Consider the following 19,892-nt stretch of genomic DNA (forward strand, 5'->3'; position numbering starts at 1 on the left):
CTGTAGGACCCAAGAACAGGAAACAGTGAAGATCCAGGGTCCACAAGAGGAGAGCTTGGGGCAGGTCCCTGGGGCCGGGCCAGTGTCCTCCAGCTCCATCAGGGCGCAGAGGAAGCAGGTTCTCTCCTGAGTCCCCTGGGGCTCTCTCCCAGACAGCTCTGACCTGCCTCCACCCTCCCTGTGCCACCGAGCTGCAGCCTCCATCCTCCCCCCGCAGCTCCCAGGAGCTTTTTAGCTTCCTCCGATGGCGTCTTCTGCTCCTGGCTTCTCTGAACACAGTCCTGCTTCCGCCGACATGCCTTGCTGACGGGACCGTCTCACCCAAACTGCCCGGCTGCCCTTCTTCTCTGCTGGCTGCGCACTCACCTCTAGCCCTAATGGAGTTCTTGGTAGAAGAGTTAATATACTGTGAGCCCCCTTTTGCCTTTTGAAAGCTTCCCCTAGAAGGGAAAAGACTAAATAGAAACACAAGAGTCTGAGGAGAATGGTATTTCCCCACAGTAATCTTATGCACACACACGCATGTGTGCATATGTGCATATATGCACACTAGTCTGAACACGCTCAAAATAATGCAGATTTCAAATTCCAGGGTTTATGAAATAGAAGACAAATTCTACCAAACCAAAATTACAATTTTCAGGAATTTCGATGTTAAGACACGTACTAATAAGGTGATGTTGCAACTCTACTCTCCTAGTTACCATGACGACACACTGCTTTCACCCTCCCCCCCAAGGAAAGAAAAATAAAGAAAATGTGGTAATGGAAACTGCAAAGTGGACTCAGGAAGACACTAGGCATCAGAATAATCTGTGCGTATCAAGGAGAGTGGTGTGACTTTCACAGAAAGGAACTCTTTATGTGGCAAAGAAAAGTACACAGTCAGGAAAGATAACTTTTGGATGGAAAAACACGAAAACATTCAGATCATCATACTGACCATAATCTTAATCAATGGATCCAAAATTGGTTCCAGTCACCTGTTATGGCATTTCCTCTAAGTTTTTGATACCAGTCAATGCAAAGAAAGAATTCATTTCCTAGTAAATCATTAAAATGTAGCTCTTCTGGAAAGTGAATCAGGTGATCTTTTTTCTTGATCTCATGTGGATAGCTCCTTTTTGCTACGTGCGGTATCATTATTTTCCATGGGATTTCAGCTAAATATCTGCATAGATGAAAGAAGGACAGGAACTCATTCTCAGGGGGAACAAGCCAACTGCAGCAGGAAGCAGCGGCATTTCCTCCCATCCCACCTCCGTCTTCCACTAAGTGTCATGGGCTTCCTGGTCACAAGGGCCATTCTAAGATCAGGGAAGTAAAATCAATGGATTGGGAGGGGAAGGGGGAAATGAGGCAGAAAATAAAACGCTTTTAGCAAATGGTGGAAAACAAATTTTGAGGTAAGAAGCCATATCTCCACATTAAGGGCTACTCCAAGTCATGTCTGCAGACAGTTTATTGAGGCCCAGAGATAAGTATAGACATTAAAGGGAAGCATTTAGAATCTTTTGTAGCAATTTGAATATAAAATATATCTGTTGTTTCCAATCATAAAAAAACTGGGGGCTTGGGACTTCCCTGGTGGTCCAGTGGCTAAGACTCCACACTCCCAATGCAGGGGGGCCGGGTTCGAACCCTGGTCAGGGAACTAGATCCCGCATGCCTCAACTAAGAGCCCACGTGCTGCAGCTAAGCTCCTACGTGCTGCAACTAAGACCCAGTGCAGCCAAATAAATAAATACATTTTTTAAAATAGGGGCTTGTATGTCTTTAGGCTTCTTATTTCATTTTTCTAGTATTTTTATTGTATTTTGTAAATGCATTAATATGCAACATATTAGAAATTATTAAAATTGGTCCTTCACCACAGAGAGTTTAGGAAGTTCTGCCCTCTATGACGAACATTTAAAAAGACTGGTATTTTGCAACTTTCAAATAATGATTTTCCTATTTGCACAGAAATTTGCAGATTCCCTGGAATAAACCAAAGTAAAGCACTCTGTTCAAAAGACAGCCTGCAATCTGCCAGCAAAGAATGGGGGGAAATGTGTTTGTTTCCAAAAAGCTGAAAGCAGTAAACTGGGAAGTCCCTGATGTTCGTGGGCCCATGGGCCCCAGCTTCAGCATCACAACTCACCAGGGCACAGTTTCCCAAAGCCAGGGAAACAGGCTTCACCACAGCCGAGCGATCGTTGGCACCATTACCCACCCAAGGTTTCCTGGGTGCTGGAGAAGCACTTTCCCCATCATGAAAACTCCATCCAGATGGCCTCCAGGAACCAATGGCACCTTGAAACTGGTGGCAGGAGAGCAGACTTGCTATCAGAGAAATATAAATGTGCCATCTGTCCATAAAGGGAGGTTAAATGCCCACATCTGCTACCCGCTTAGTCCAAGGATGGTCTTCAGAGGCGCATGGTAGGAGACCGACCTGTAGGTCACATCTGTCTTTGTCCAAGTCCTGGTGTTGGCAAAGGACACACCACCAGGGGCAATGGCATGGGAGGAAGGAAGAAGGAAGTAGGGAATGAGGGAGGGCGGAAGGGAGGATGCTTAGGGCATCACAAGCTTCACTTCCGAGGAATTCAGCTGCTCTGTAGCCACAGAAGCATTTGTGGTCGTCAGCACTGACCACCCCGTCTCTGCCTTAAGTAACACTGAGCAGTCACTTCACGCCTCTGTACCCCATTTTTCCATCTGCAAAATGAGAGTTTTGAGCTATGTGATCTCGTGAGTTTAATCAGGCAACACAGTTATTAGGTATCTACCATGTGCTCTGAGTAAAACAGGCAGGGTCCCTGCCCTCGTGGTGCGCTCACAGCCAGGGAGACTCGCTATTCCCTCCCCCTAGCTCTAGCATTCGAGGACTCAGTATTGCGTACTTGTATTTCTACCCTCTAGTGCTTTTAGGTTTAGATTTTTTTTTTTTTTACCAAAAATAAGAAAGTACAAGGAAAAGCCAAGTATCATGCATTATACAAAGCAAACCAGATATTCTTTAAGAAAACTCACCACGCCAGAACTCTAACTTATAAAACAAATATAATTCAGAGCTGATTGTTAACATTATAAATTTATAAAGGAATTCATTTCAAGGTTCATTCAAATGACAGATCCCGTAGTTCACTTATTAGCAATTACATTTATCAAGCATCAGTTATGTCCCAGGCATTGTGCCAAGCTATTTCATATACAATATCCTTTAATTTCAACAACAAGCCTGTGATGCAGGTAACATCTCATTCCCGGAAAAAGCTGGAAAAAGTTGAGGCTGAATGAGCTTAAGACTAAGATGTCCAAAGACCCACAGCTGGTAAATAAATGATGGGACCAAGATAAGAAGTTAGCGTTTACACGCTTAACTTTCTTACCTGTACATACCTTGCCCATCAAAACGTAAATTATATAATGTGCGCGAGCATCTTGTGGTGGTGGTGGTGATGTCTGGGGAAGGCAATTGGCATTTTCTTAACTACTCAAAAACCTACCCAAATGATAAACCCCGTTTTTCACTTACACGCCTTAAAATTGCACACACAGTTCCCAGTTACCACAGTGACTACTGCAGGATCTTTATACAGTACTCCAACATCACAATACCGAATCATTCAAAACTCTCTGGACCCACAGATGTAGAGAACAAACGTATGGAGACCAAGGGGGGAAAGTGGCGGGAGGCAGTGGTGGTGGGATGAATCGGGACATTGGGATTGACATGTATATACTAATATGTATAAAATAGATAACTAACAAGAACCTGCTGTGTAAAAAATAAAAAGAAGAAAAGAAAACAAAAACAAAACTCTGTAGACCCAAATCTCACTTAACTGATATAAATTTTCACTTTGAATGGCAAAGGACATCGACCTCTAATTAACCGTGGCCTTCAAGGCACAACCTTAACGTAAGAGAGTAATGATCTAATTTACTAAATTCCAACATATACAAATATTTCCCTTAAATACATCAACTCTGCAAAGAAACGTACAGAGGTTGCCCCTCCACAGACAGCTAAACGCAGTGTGGGGAGCAGAGAAGGGAGACCAAAAAGTCACATGACACGTCGCAGCTATTTCACCAGATGGGAGTGCGGCAAAGCCCACTTATCTCCTCAGGACCACTCTGCCTTCTGAAAGGCAGGGAGGCCATGGCCACCCCCTGCCAAGTGGGCCTGAGGGCCACCAGGCTGGTAGAGGGCACAGGGTTCTAACACAGCAGGTTTTTACTCTGTTAGAGACACTTCACAGCAGGCTGGTATTGCAAAGACCTGGAAAAGGAGCCCCTGCTGAGTTCACGCAAGTCCAAAGCTTACCATCCAACCGGCAAACCTGGGAGTTCACAGCTGAATAAATCAGAGCCCTTTCCCCCTTTCCCTCTTTTCACTGCAAACCCCCAGGAAACACCAAAGCTCTGGGCTGTTTCCCCACCCAGACCTGTTCACAGGAGGCCCAGGAAACACTGCTTCTCACCAGCAATGCTCACCTGCTGTGCTGAGAAAACTCCCCTGCCTGGTCCTCTAGCTCCCAGAAACGAGTGGGTGCGGCCAGGTAGCAGTGGGACCTGGGAGACCTCCACAGACTGCAAGGCAGAGCTCCCCATCCAAGTTCTGGGCCGGGACTTAAAGTCTAGATTAGAGGCCTAAATGTAAGACTGGATACTATAAAACTCTTAGAGGAAAACATAGGCAGAACACTCCACGACATAAATCACAGCAAGATCCTTTTGACCCACCTCCTAGAGAAATGGAAATAAAAAACAAAAATAAACAAATGGGACCTAATGAAACTGCAAAGCTTTTGCACAGCAAAGGAAACCAAAAACAAGACAAAAGGACAACCCTCAGAATGGGAGAAAATATTTGCAAATGAAGCAACTGACAAAGGATTAATCTCCAAAATTTACAAGCAGCTCATGCAGCTCAATGTCAAAAAAACAAACAACCCAATCCAAAAATGGGCAGAAGACCTAAATAGACATTTCTCTAAAGAAGACATACTGATGGCCAACAAACACATAAAAGGATGCTCAACATCACTTATCATTAGAGAAATGCAAATCAAAACTACAGTGAGTAGTTCTGACCTCACACCAGTCAGAATGGCTATCATCAAAAAATCTACAAACAATAAATGCTGGAGAGACTGTGGAGAAAAGGGAACCCTCTTGCACCGTTGGTTGGAATGTAAATTGATACAGCCACTATGGAGAACAGTATGGAGGTTCCTTAAAAAACTAAAAATAGAACTACCATATGACCCAGCAATCCCACTAGTGGGCATATACCCTGAGAAAACCGTAATTCAAAGAGTCATGTACCACAATGTTCATTGCAGCTCCATTTACAATAGCCAGGACATGGTAGCAACCTAAGTGTCCATCACCAGATAAATGGATAAAGAAGATGTGGCACATATATACAATGGAATATTACTCAGCCATAAAAAGAAACGAAATTGAGTTATTTGTAGTGAGGTGGATGGAGCAGAGTCTGTCATACAGAGTGAAGTAATTCAGAAAGAGAAAAACAAATACCGTATGCTAACACATATATATGGAATCTAAAAAAAAAAAAAAGGTACTGATGAACCTAGGGGCAGGACAGGAAGTAGAGAATGGACTTGAGGACACGGGGAGGGGGAAGGGTAAGCTGGGACAAAGTGAGAGAGTAACATTGACATATATACACTACCAGATGTAAAATAGATAGCTAGCGGGAAGCAGCTGCATAGCACGGGGAGATCAGCTCCGTGCTTTGCGACCACCTAGAGGGGTGGGATAGGGAGGGTGAGAGGGAGGGAGACACAAGAAGGAGGAGATATGGGGACATATGTATATGTATAACTGATTCACTTTGTTATACAGCAGAAGCTAACAACATTGTAAAGCAATTATACTCCAGTAAAGATGTTAAAAAAAAAAAAAGATCTGAGTGGGAAAAATGAAAAAAGAAACTTTGCTAAGTCCCAGTTGAAAAACGAGGGTGACATTATCTCCCAGGATTATTGTGAAGATTAAGTGAGATAACAGATGAAAATCACCAAGTATTATTTCCTGCACAAGAGTAAGCACTCAACAACTGTGTTTTGTTGCCATTATTAACATTATCATTACTCTTTCCTCTAGTCCTAATTATAACTAAAGGAAACTTTATAATTAAAAAGGAGAAACTGACCTTGGTTTCTTAATTCAGAACACATGGGAAGATATGGACCTTGGCTAGCTTTTAGGAACATTTAGCTACAAAGGTGATTTCAGTTATGGAAATATACAAGTGAATATACAAGAGAATATACAATATATACAAATATACAATATACAAAATATATAAGAAAAGAAAGAGGGCCCACTAAGGAGCTGCTAGGATGGTAGAAGGAGCAAGGGAGAGTGAAGAGAAATGTCTTCCCAGTCACTCGATTTGCTATAGGATCTATGTTATAAAGTGATAGGTGCACTTTATATGACCCTGCTAGTACATAAGGCTTCTGAAGGCAGGTCTAAGAATTTTACGTCATGGATAAATACAGTCAGAGTTTAAAAAGAATAAACTACAAAAGGATTTTTGGAAAACAACCCAAATATAACAATACCTACTACACTCAGTGACTCAGGAAACAACATGTCTAAAACTTTAATGGTGTTCTTCCTATTCTCCTGTCATTAATTTTAAATTCCACACACTGGAGCAAAGCAGAGAGCAGGCTGAGAGGCACTGGCTTTGTACACAAGGAATCCAAGATGCACAACCATCATCAAAGCGCCGCATGAGCGGGGTAAGAAGGAAAGAAGAGGGCTTCCCTGGTGGCGCAGTGGTTGAGAATCCGCCTGCCAATGCGGGGGACGCGGGTTCAAGCCCTAGTCTGGGAAGATCCCACACGCCGCAGAGCAACTAGGCCCTCGTGCACCACAACTACCGAAGCCCATGAGCCTGGAGCCCGTGCTCCGCAACAAGGGAGGCCACCGTAATGAGAAGCCTGTGCACCGCAACAAAGAGCCCCCGCTCTCTGCAACTAGAGGAAGCCCATGTGCAGCAACGAAGACTCAACGCAGCCAAAAATAAAATAAATTTATTAAAAAAAAAAAAAGAAGGAAAGAATAGAGAGCGATGAGGAACGAGAATGGAGACCACAGCCTCAGGCCTGGGTACAGAGACACAGCTGGGCTTCCCTATCATGTTGGTGTACCTGCTGCTATGTACCACGTCATATGCAAGCCTGTGTTATGCTGTTGATTTCAGCAGGCTTGAAATTCTCTGGCTGTGGAATAAAAAGGTTTTTTTCTTTTCTTTACCATACAGGTAGGTAAACAGCGACTCATCCCATCACAGGGACATCTATCCTTCCTTTCAGACCTGTCCATGGCTCAGCTCAACGAGGAATCCAAGTCCCTCAGCAACTGGATCTTGATAATAATGTTGCCTGACACGAAACAAGCAGGTTCCCTAGAATATGTTAAAAAGTGACATAGGACTGGCTCACTCTAGGGGGGATTGAGTTCATAGCCTACCATTCTCTACAGTTCATTCAGAGCAAACTGCTTGTATTTCAAGAATCTGAAAAATGCCATCTGACAAACCAGTGACATGGAACCGGATGTCTGTGGGGGGCCTAATGGAGAACAGAAACAAACTGGTTTCCTTAGGCCACCTTTATGGGCAGAGGGCAGGTCTCCGGGCTTTCTTATGGCAAATTAGACGCTGAAACCCATGACATCGTCATGATAACTACGCAGCAGCATGTGACTCTGCAATGCCCTTTTCTTTCCAAAATTCCAAGAGATGCACGCTCCCCAGGAATACAAACTCAGGGCTGAGATTCCCAGGCAAGAGTGACCAAGACAGAAAACGCGCTCCCTGATGGTCGGGAAGATCTTGCTTTCAGTCTCAGCTGGGAAGAGCTTGCTAAATAAGAGAGAATGCGCAGTTGGCTCCGGAATCTGAGAAGCCCAGCTAATCTGCAGGCCTCAAGTTCATGTCCTCAGTTTCCATTTCACCTCTTTCCCTGTCGGGGGACTTTAGGAGGAAAAGTTGTCACTGTTGGACAAGGCCTGGATTCCAGATCTTCCCCATTTTGTCCAAAATCCCTGCAGGTAATAAGGACCCTGGGCTCAGTAGGCAATGCCCACACCCCCCCACCCCAAGTGCCTGGATGATGGTGAAGATTAAGATACTGGATGTAGATCACTAGGCACTATTTCCTGCACACAGTGAGCACCCTATGATTGTGAGACCACCGATAAAGCACCAACAGCACCCTTGTTCTATTTTTTTTTAACACATCATGTTCAGTGAAACACAAAACCAATTTGCCAAGCGCCTGTTCCCTTAATCCTGAACCCCCGTATGGTTCAGATTTCACTCACAAATAAATCAACATAATGTTTGTTCAGTAAAAGCTGTTTTATGCTCTCATTTCTATGAGCCTTTTTATCCCAAGTCCTAAAATCATCATCATCATCATCATCATAAAAGCTAGTTCTCTTCTGCTAAGGGTAAATAAACTCTGGCTTAAACCCTTCTGTCCCCTATGGACTAGAGGTGAGGAGGTGCCTCTGATCATAGCTGAGCGAGAACTCTCTCTGGCCTCAAGCCACCTGCGCAGGACTTCAAAGCCAGGGGGAAAATCCACAGCAAGGAACTCCAGGACTTTGATGAGTGAGGGAAGCCCAACAGAAAAGTAGTTGTTGATTCCCAATAGGAATTATGAAATGGCAGGAGCAACAGGCCCATTCCTCTTGCCTGATGCAGCCGATGTAAGAGCAGAAGCCTGTTTTCTCCTCCTGCAGAAGGTCAGAGATGCTCTTCATAGAAATCTGGAGCCTCAGAAGACTCAGACGCACAGAGATTGGACAGTAAAATAGAGCCCATGGCCACGTTGCTGCCACAGATACTGATATTCTGGGAAGCGTTTTTCTATTAGAAAGAGCCCCCTACCTGGTATCCCTCTCCTTGTTTTATAAAACAGTGCTTTAACAGAGCTTTACAACGCCTTACACCTGGCTGTGCAGTCCTCGCATTCCATTTCCCTGCCTCCCCCACCAGAATCGCTGTCATCTGGAACCCTATGCTCATCACTCCCTTGCTTTCCTGTTTATATAGTATTATTTCATCTACGTGAATTCTGAAATTGTGTGTGTGTGTGAGAGAGAGAGATTTGCTGTTTTAACCTTATAAAAAGGCTATTAGGGCTTCCCTGGTGGTGCAGCGGTTGAGAGTCCACCTGCCGATGCAGGGGACACAGGTTCGTGCCCCGGTCCGGGAAGATCCCACATGCCATGGAGCGGCTGGGCCTGTGAGCCATGGCCGCTGAGCCTGCGTGTCCGGAGCCTGTGCTCCGCAACGGGAGAGGCCACAGCAGTGAGAGGCCCGCGTACCGCAAAAAAAAAAAAAAAAAAAAAGGCTATTAGACTCTCATAGATTGTGGTGGGGATTTAAATAGTAAACTACTTTGGCAAACCATCTGGAAGTTTCTTACACACTAAACATATACACCTATGCTATGACTAGTCCAATTCAATGCCTAGGTATTTACCCCAGAGAAATAAAAACGTGTTCACAAAAAGATCTGGAAACCATACCCTATAACTCACACACTCAAGGCCCATAACGTAGAAACAAAATGATTAACCGAGAGCCCGAAGCTTGTTCTGCAGAGGATCAGGGAAATTGCAGATATGGAGACAACCTGCTGACAGCCCCCTTGCTTGAGCATCACACAGGTGCATTGAGGGTGCAATGACCTATAGTGAACTCTGAACATCACAGGCTGAAAATCCACATGTAACATACAGAACCCCACCCCCCCGCCCCGAAATTGCACGTGTGACCCATGAAGAGGCGTGAAGGACCGTCGTGCCCGCAAAAAGAACTCTTGAAACTTCCCCTTACTTCCCACCAATCATTTCCAAGCCCCCTCCCCCTTTTATTCCCTACTTCCACGATAAATACCCCCCCCCCAAAAGCTGATGCGGAGACAGATCTGAACATTGCCTCCTGTCCCCTTGCTTGGCTGCCGAGGGCAACAAGCCCACTTGCTCGGTTACAATTTGTACAAGAGTGTACATAACAGCTTTATTCATAATAGCCAAACTCTGGAAGGAGCCAGATGTCTATCAGTAGGAGAATAAACAACCTGTGGTATATTCACACGATGCGATACAACTCACTATAAAAAGGAATAAGCGACCGATACAGTAACATGGTACATCATAAATGCAAAGTCAGCCGTGCTCAAAGTTTTTGGTCTCGGGACCACTTACACTCTAAAGTACTGAGGACCTTCCAAAGCCTTTGTTTCTGTAGGTTATATTTTATAGCAATGGAAATTAAAATGAGAAAATTCCAGTATATGTATTAATTTATTTAAATATAATAAACAAGCCTATTATAAATTAACATGTTTTTGAGAAAAATAATTTTCCCAAACAAAAAACAAAAATGAGAACGGCCCCATCCTTTTTTTTTTTTTTACATTTTTGCAAATCTCTTTTATGTTTGGCTTAATAGAATATAGGTCAGATCTCATATCAGCTTCTGTATTCAAGCTGCTGTGATAAGTTTCTGTGGTTAAAGTATATAAAGAAAATTCAGCCTCACACAGATATGTAGTTGAAAAATGGAGGCATATTTTAATAGTCTTTTCAGATAATTATGGCTATTCATCTTTGATACAAACCCAAACCTCACAAGTGGTTGCTTCTTAAAGATTAGTTGTAATGTGGAACCTGAAACCACATCAATAAGCTTCTCGTTCTCTGTTACATGAAAATTCATTGGTCTACTGACACTTGGAATGGACCTTCTACCCATATCTGATGTAACATCATACACAGGACATTTGGAAAATAAGGATTCACTGAGTTATGCAGAATTCCCGAATGTTGATGCATGTCATGACACAATATTTCAAAAATCACGTTTACTAAAATCACCACCAATCTCATCAGAAAAGCCTTGAGGTGTTGGGAAGCTATCAAGCTCATGGTGACACAAGTTTCCAAAATCTTCATTTTTATCTGAGGCTCAAGTTCTATCAATAGTAACAGACTGCTTAGTTATTTCAAGGGACAGGTTCACTCTGCCACATACTCAAGTCTAAACCAAAGTTTGTCTGCCATTTGTTCCTCCAGGTGAAAATGATACTCATAAAAAAAAAAAAACAACTAGTTCAGCTCACAACTCAAATAACGGTACACATGCTGTTCCCAGCCACAATCGTGGTATGCAGCAGCAGCGCTGCAAGCGTGCTTCCCATTTTGTCACTGAATGCTAAGAGGACATGTACTCAGGGGCCAAGATTTATCATTTTTACAGCTTCAGCAGGGGCATTCTTAGGTCATACCGGCTTCTTTTTCTACAGATGCAGGTGAAGAACAATAACTACGTACAGTTTGGTGTCGCTGCCTTGATTCACACTCGGGCACCAGCAGCTTTCCTCCCATCACCTTTGCGTCATCAGTGTCAACGTCAACCACGGTGTAAAGGGTGAAAAGAGTCTCAGTACTAATATGAAATCACTGTGACATCCAGACCCCTTGAAGGGGCTTTAGATACTCCCAGAGATCCACAAAACGCTTTAAGGACTGCTGTGCTACGTACTTGAAAGAAGTCTCTCACAGAAGGATATATATGATTCCATTTATATGCAATTCTAAGGCAGACAAAAGTAATCTATGGTGGAAACAATCGAACAGTAGTTGTCTTGATGGGACAGTCTGAGGGGCTTGGCTTGGGAGGGGCCATGAGAGGACTTTTTCTGAGGCAATGAAAATGTTCCCTATGGTGTCTCCAACGTTCTATGAAATGCATCAAGAAATAAGACAGATTAATGCAGGGCTTCTCAACCTCAGCACTCATAAACTTCGGAGCTGGATAATTCTTTGTGGTGGGCCTGTCCTGTGCAATGTAAGAAGTTGAGCAGCGTTTGGTCTCTACCCTCTGGATGCAAATAGCACTCCTCCTCCAGAATGGCCAAATGTTCCCTGAGGGCAAAGTCAGCACCCCCCACCCCCACCCCCACCCCCGTCGGGAACTGCTGCATTAAAGGGAAGGATGGATGGATACTGTATATGATAAAGCAAATATAGTAAAACGTTAATGGTAGAAAGTAGATGGTGAGTGTACAGGTGTTCACTGTGAGTGAAATTCTTTCAACTTTAGTGTTTGAAATGTTTCATATTAAAATTTGGAGTCAAAATGCTATCATTTTGTTGTCTGCCTGAAACTAATATAATGTTAGATGCCAATTATACCTCAATTTAAAAATAAATAATTTTTTAAATGCTACTGTGAGCAATCTGTTTTGCACTTAATATTATATTGTTAAAATGTACATATATTATTTTATGTCACTGTAGTCATTAATTTGGGCTGTTTATAAAAATTCCACTGTGTGAAAAATTCTATACCTTATCCATCATCTTCTCAATAGGCATGTAGGTTGTTTCAAGGTCCTGCTGCTGTGCTCCTATGCATATGCCTGTGTACGTAATTTGTAACTCAATCTATCAGTCTTGGTCACTCATTGAGTTTTCTTCCTTTGCTGTCATATTTAGATAGGGCTTCCCCACTCTGAGATCAGACAGAAATTCACCTATATTTTCTCCTGGTCCTTTCAGAGTTTTATTTTCTACAGTTAACCATTCAATTCCTCTGGAGTATATGTTGGTATTCAGCATTATTCATTCCAGAACCACTTGTGAAGAGATTCTATCTCCCCTCCCTAAGCTGGCATGTAATAGTTCTTAACCATTCCAACACACCTCTTCCTACAAACAAGAGAACTGAGAAGATGCTCCAGAATTACACTCCACAACCTGGAAGGATTACCATTCACCTTCTCTGTGTCCTCACAGCCTTCACCACATCCTGCCTTGTATGTGCTCTTCGTGTACGTATGTCTGGCTACGCTGATTGATAGGCCATAAATTCCAATGAACTCATAGAACAGCCAGACCTAGAAGCCAGGGCTCCTGACTTCCTTGTGCTTCAAAGGATAACAAAGGCATCTTTAAGATGGTCCTTGAAAACCCAACACTGACTCTCACAGCTACTGAGATATTTGGTAAGGCTGCCTGAGTGTGTCAGCTGAAAAGCTGAACGTAAAGGCAGAGTGCAAAGCAGGTGCAGATCGAGAAAAGGTTCTTTCCCTTCCCTTCAAACTTCAGAGAAAGTCGGGCCGCCTCTGACCCCAGAAGGCTTGTTATACATGTTGCCCGGTGCTTTCAGGAATGTGGAAACGGTTTCTGAAGATGCTGCCGTTGGTCCTGCTTGTTTATTCCTTTTCTTTCTTGGGTTTGACCTCACAAGACTTGTTGGTGACATTAGCTCCCCTGTTTACTGTTAATATTGGTGCTATGTTGAAAATATTTGGATGCAGACTGCATATTTTTTAAGATTGGAGAGGAAAAATTCATTTCCCATTAACAAACTTACACATCCAATGTCTCTCTGGACCCTACCTGGCAGCATGCCCCTCCTCAGGCATGTGCCTTTCCCAGCTGATAGGAAAGCAGTCATTACAGGTCCCGTCCAATGGGGCTGTCCCAGCTGATGTTTGTTTTTTATGGCCTCTGCTAATCCCTGGGGCCTGTTCCTTCCTGATCCCCTTCTTTCCCAGGCTTAAATTTGAACATCCCGCAGACAAAATCGAGGACAGTGGAGCCCTGTGAAATTCATTACCAAGGAAGGACAAAACGGCTCAGGCTGCGGTCTTCCCTCCCCAAGCTTGTCCACACCCACCCCAGGCCCCAAAACCCACACCCTACACTCCCGGAATTTCCATTGTGTTTGGAAATTCTGCGGGCTCTCTGAGAAACAATGCTGGTGTTGCTGGTAGTTAAAGAAAACCAGCTGTAAAATCACAACCTTTTTTTTTTTTTTTTTTTTGCAAGCGACAGCAATTATGCCCCAAAGGACGTTATCTCAACCCCACACACAGCCACGCCCCCGGCCACACACACACACACACACACTTTATTGGAACGGCACACACGGTCACACATCTTACCCCTTCAAGATGCCTCACTAGAGAGGGATGCCCTCCATCTTGGCCTGCTGTTCAGTGAGGCACCTTCATCCTCCCGTAGCCAACACAGATGATCAACTGCAGTGAAAGTTTACACCCGCTTCCTTACCACACTCCACTCTCCACTCCAAAGCAGTGGGACTACCTGTCAAGCTTGGGAGACAAGGCTCGCAAACCCAAAGCTAGAGGAGGGCTGAAAAGAGCAGCGGATGTGAAGACAGTGGAACCTGCATTCTAATCCTTTGGTCACTTAACCTCTCTGAGCCTCAGTTCCTGCATCTGTGAAAAATGGAGCCAGTAATAATAATAATTCTTACTTTAACCACCCCCCCCAGGGTTACTGTGAGAGCATACTGGGAGAAAGGTGAGCATATGTGAAAGACTTAAACTGATCAGTACCACTTAATAGTGGTGGTTACTACTACTCTTTGTCTAAATTGTCAAGGGGAAGACAAAGAATTCTTAAGGAGGAAAACACTGCCCTATTCTTACTTTCTGGTCCCGCCCCGCCCCCCGCAAATTGTTCACTGGCCTTCAGTGCAACATGGACAACGTGCTGCTGGGAGAGAGGCCAGAAGCTCCACGGGAAGAATCTGGCCTCTGGAAGGCCAGCCTCACCAGGCCTCCTGCAAAAGCAGATGAGGGAGCACGCCAGAGTCTGGGCTGATCAGAGCTGTTCAGAAGAGTAAAATAAAGTGGAATGTGCTCCAACCCCAAAAGCCTCCTGAGACCTAGATGGGGCCGTCCCAGCCTCCTGGGTGGAGGTCGCTGCCCTCTCCCACCACAGCCAGCTCTGCCTGAAAAGAGGGGAGCGATCAGGGTGAAAACTGAGAAGACACAGCTGGTGCTCTGGTTTCCAAGACAAGTAGGTGTTTGATATCTCCTGTGGTGACAGCGCCTTCACCTCTCAGACAGGCATAAAGAAACCCAAGGTCAGACATTCGCCACTCTCAGGAAGGGGCACCTTCCCAGAAAACAGTGTGGACGCAGGATGCTCCCTCCTGGCACACGTGGTCTCGGGAGGATTCCTGCAAATCATGATGGCGAAGGCAGAAAACGCCAGCGGGAGCCGGGAAAAGGGTGCCAGGTCTGGCCGAGAGAAGCTTGTCAGATGTACAAAAAGCAGGACTTAAGAGCCAATCACTTTTTAGTGGTTCATGCTGCCCCGAGCTTTGTTTTTAAAAAGGCTCAGCCTACCTATTAATTCATCAGTTTGGAAATCTAAAGCCCCCTACAGCAAGGTACAATGCCCATCTGCTTATTAAATCGTTATCTAGAGCCCACATGTGAAATACACAGTGAAATCGTCCCTTCCTAGGCAGCCCCATCTTTAGGAGTCCCACACAGCACACCACAGAGCACACCCAGCTCCGTAGGGCTCACTCAGGCTGGAAATGGGGCCAAGGGGGAAACCTGGTTCCTGTTCCCCCTTAGACAGTCAATTCTCAGATCTCCCACTGGCTGCGTGAAAGCCATCAGGCCCCATAACCAACACCCCCCTGCTTTTTCTCACTCGCCCTCTTCTGTTCTCCTTCTGTCTTTCAGATGGGCAGACAGGTAAGCAGGGAGGAGAACGAGCGCCCAGGAGTTTCTTCTCTTTTCACCTGAGCTCCCCTGTGCCTACTCACCTTACACAAACCAGACCCAGGGGCCTGAAGGTGCGGCCACGCACCCCGCCGAGAAGCCACAGGCTCGGTCTGCCCCCCGGGGCCTGATGTCACTGCTCAGGAGACACGAACACACAGACAGAAAGCTGGACTGCACTGGACTTAAGAGCCTCAGAGTCCTGGGGGTCCCAGCCATGGCCTCAGCCCTCTGTCCCTCGCACCGGATCTATGTGTACGGAACTACAGGTCAGCTCTCTTCAGAAGTACCGTGTAAAAGCGACCAATCAGAGCACCCAACTATTGTGTCACCAAATTGGGATTTGGGGAAGAATACTGGACTAAATCTGAGCTCTGCCACCAGTTAATTAATCTCAAGCCCGTATCACTCCGATGCCTCTGGTCTTCATTTGTAAAACTGGGGCGATATTAAAACCTAACTGGCAAGGCAGTGATAACCAAATGAGGTCAGAAAAAGGGCAATGACAATCGCCGTAACTATTCATAAGGAGGCGTGGGGAAGTGTGTGTGCAGGTGTGCGATGACGGGTAGCTATCACCGTCACTACCATTAAGCACATGCCTAGCCGCTCCGAGCTTCAGTTTCCTCATCTGAAAATGGAGGTAATAATCTTTACCAGGCAACCACTCAGGATTCTTGGGGGGCCGGGGGGTGCCATGAGATTACATATAGAAATAATATGTGTGCTGCAATGTCAAAAGGAAACCTTGCAACTAAACAGAAGATAAGAAATTTTTCAGAATTAGAAACCTCTCTACTCAACACAAAATGTCCTGTTTCATTGCTAAATTGGGTTTGCGGGCTCTTCTTGTTTTTTTAACCATTTACACCTTTGTCTCCTTTTGAGTTCCAACAGTTTAGAGCAAATGGGGCCTCAGTCAGAGGGGAACTGGCCATCACATCTCTGTCACATCTCTGTCCCCAGATGAGCAGACAGCAGTGGGGGACCTCCCTGCAGAGACAAACATGCTTCCCCATGGCGGGAATGCCTCTGGGCTGCGTCAGGAACTACAAAGCCGCAGCCCTCTCAGAAGCGCCAGGGATATAGTGGTATAATGGTCTCAGATACGAAGAAAAGGCAAAAGTGAAACATGTTCATATTAAACAGTTAAAAAAACTGTAGTCACAGTTGCGGCAGGAATATAGCCTCCCCTGAAGATCGCTAAGCCTCGCTAAACCTTTCAACACCCTGACTTACTCCAAAAGAACCAATCTGCCAAAGAACAAAGGTCAGCCACTGCATTACCCACTGCAGGGCTGGTTTATGGGTGTTTCCAGGGGACCGGCTCCCCAGATGACTAGATGAGTTTTCTTCATTTAAAATGCAAAGATAATCCCTGAGAACATAAAGCACACTCTCCGAAAGGCTACAATAAATCAATTTTTCTGGCCTGTGTAAATCGAGATTTAGCCACTTAGTTCATCTTAATAAACAAGTTACTCATTCAAAGGAAAATAAATGAAATGTTTTGCCTTGAGGGACAGTTTTATTTTTAATGATTTGGCGCTATGGTGACAGAAGTAATGTTCTGCGACGTGAATTGCCTTTTGTTCTTCAGGAGCTCTTGAGGACAGGTTGGGGGCAGGGTGTGGTAACGGGCTGTCACTCTCTGAGTTCACCCCACTGGTGAGCATAAGCATGAGATCTTTCTCCTGCTCCTGTCTTTGCCACAGATACATCTGCTCTTGCAAGGAGCTTCATTAAAAGAAACTGTGGTTTATCTTCCTAAGCGATCAGTGCAATGTTGGGGGCTTTCACGTATTACTTCATTTTTTTAAGCAAGTAATGCCAATGAAAATGGAACTCAAGGAGAAGGGATTTCTCTTTTAAAACATAATGAGTAGTATAACTATCATGTTGCGGTCTGACTCCTTTTTTTTTTTTTTCCGGGACGCGGGCCTCTCACTGTTGTGGCCTCCCCCGCTGCGGAGCACAGGCTCCGGACGCACAGGCTCAGTAGTTGTGGCTCACGGGCCCAGCCGCTCCGTGGCACATGGGATCCTCCCGGACCAGGGCACGAACCCGTGTCCCCTGCATCGGCAGGTGGACTCTCAACCACTGCGCCACCAGGGAGCCCTGACTCCTTTTATAAATATTATGATATCTTGAAAGGAAGCTTAGGGCATGCCAAAATTATGCCATTCTAAATGATGAAGGTATAGAGCACATTATCAAATTATCTAAGGAATTAACATGATTAGTCCAAAAAGACACTGATTATGTAAGTCTCTAAAGAAATACAAAGATGATACACAGAGAACCAATTTCTACTATCCCAGCTTCCCAGGTCCAAAGTACGTCCTCAAAGGACTGTAAGACTCTGAGGAATAGAAACCAGGCCCGATTCCCTTCTGTATCCTGGAGCTTAATGCCTGGGAGAGGGCAGACACTGAATGAATATGTTCTGAAGGAATGAACAAGTGAGTGAGTGAGTGAACTAACAAAGGAAATGACTCCGCAGAGAGGGAAACGCCTCCACTGGCTTCTGGAACAAAGTTCTGTCTCTGCACAACCTGAGGAGGCACCTTCTCTGTGACTAGTACCATCGCCACCCTAGTCTCAAAGAGGCCTGTTCACTACTCAGGGAGATCAGTTCTCCTCAGGAACTGAATCCTCTTCACAGGAATTCTTGCAAACGTCCACACAACATTCCAGTGAAGCGAGGTTCCTCGGACCATGTCACGGTTAAGGCACCTGGCACGTCACCGAGGAACCTTCCACTGGTGTCACCATCCGGCACCAGCATAAACCGAACCTGAGGACACCTTCCATCACAACCTGAGACTAGTAGAGTATACACAGCAGGTGGAGAGAGTTGGTCTGGGAAAAGGAGGAGAAACGAAAGGGAAGGGCTGAGGAAAAAGATTTAAGCGGAAGAAAATAGGCAATCCCAGCAGCCTCAGTGTGGTCTGACTTAAAGTCACCCTCTTGACGAAGCCTTTCCGCATTCAGCTCAGCAGACAGAATGCCTCCCTCTCCTGAGCTGAATTGAGTTGTTCAGCATTTCTCTTTTAGCACCTACCATAGTCTGTCTTACAGTTTTTTATGCACTTGCTTTCTTCTTCCAAAACCTCAACAAACCACAAGCTTCATAGGGACAGGACTACATCTCACCCAGCTTCCTATTTTTTTAGGTCATGCGGGAACACGATGGGCGCTTAGAAAATATTTACTGATTTAAATTAAGTTGAGAATGAAAAAAGGACAGAAACAAATTGGAAACTATGAGAGAGTCTGGAAAATTCTAGGAAAAATAGGACTAAAGCTGTATGTCAATCATTTAAGAAAAGAATAAAAGGAAGATGGAAAAACAAAAACAAAACATCAAGGTAAGAGGCACCAAAAGAAGAAAAACGATAACACATGATCAAACCAGAAAGTGGAAGAAATAAATATGTTCATTTTCATGTCAGAATATTATAGCAACCCATATACACCAATATCAAAGACTGCTGTTCCGGGCTTCCCTGGTGGCGCAGCGGTTGAGAGTCCGCCTGACGATGCAGGGGACGCGGGTTCCTGCCCCGCTCCGGGAAGATCCTACATGCCGCGGAGCAGCTGGGCCCGTGAGCCACAGCCGCTGAGCCTGCGCGTCCAGAGCCTGTGCTCCGCAACGGGAGAGGCCACAGCAGTGAGAAGCCCGCGTACCGCAAAAAAAAAGACTGCTGTTCCACATGGCCTCAGAGCCTAGAGAAGGCAGAGCTAAAATAACACCTGACAGAGGAGCATCAGTCAATTCAGTAAAAACAGGATCATTCTGGTCACTTAAGAGCAACATACATTCACGGTGGAAAAAGGCTTTTCTCTTAAAATTTCTTTCAAGTTGCTAGTCAATTCTGTTCAAATATAACTTGTTTTTGGAGTTCTACCAGGCAGGAAAAACATATTATACTTTGCTCAGAATGAAATAACAGACATATACTGGTGTGAGTGCAAAAGGGGTTTATGACCATATTCTTTAAGCTCCTTCACTTCACAGACAAGCCTAAAGAGTCGCCTTTGCTGGGTGTTCTCTTTCCTTAATACAGGACATTAGCTGCTACATGAGGCATGGACAATGCTAGGCCAACCCCCCGGAGACAGAGACTAGGAAACAGAAACCGCACTCCTAAAACAAACTGTGCTTCTAACTTAGGCCTGAGCCGTGCAAACCTGTCAGGCATGTAGGCAGAGGAGGTACCAGTCTCCAGAAGGAACATGCCCAGACCCTGGGGAGACTGCTAATCAATTACAGAGAGA

The 19,892-nt window shown here is 45.0% G+C and overlaps 1 protein-coding gene across 1 annotated transcript in view; it reads right to left on the reverse strand.

The window, feature by feature from the left end:
• The window catches only part of KIF26B (kinesin family member 26B), a 498,005-nt gene that overhangs the window by 411,383 nt on the left and 66,730 nt on the right, over positions 1–19,892 (reverse strand). The gene's annotated exons all lie outside the window — the stretch shown is intronic.

Source organism: Stenella coeruleoalba (assembly GCF_951394435.1).
Source record: "Stenella coeruleoalba genome assembly, chromosome: 1".
Lineage (NCBI taxonomy): Eukaryota > Metazoa > Chordata > Mammalia > Artiodactyla > Delphinidae > Stenella > Stenella coeruleoalba.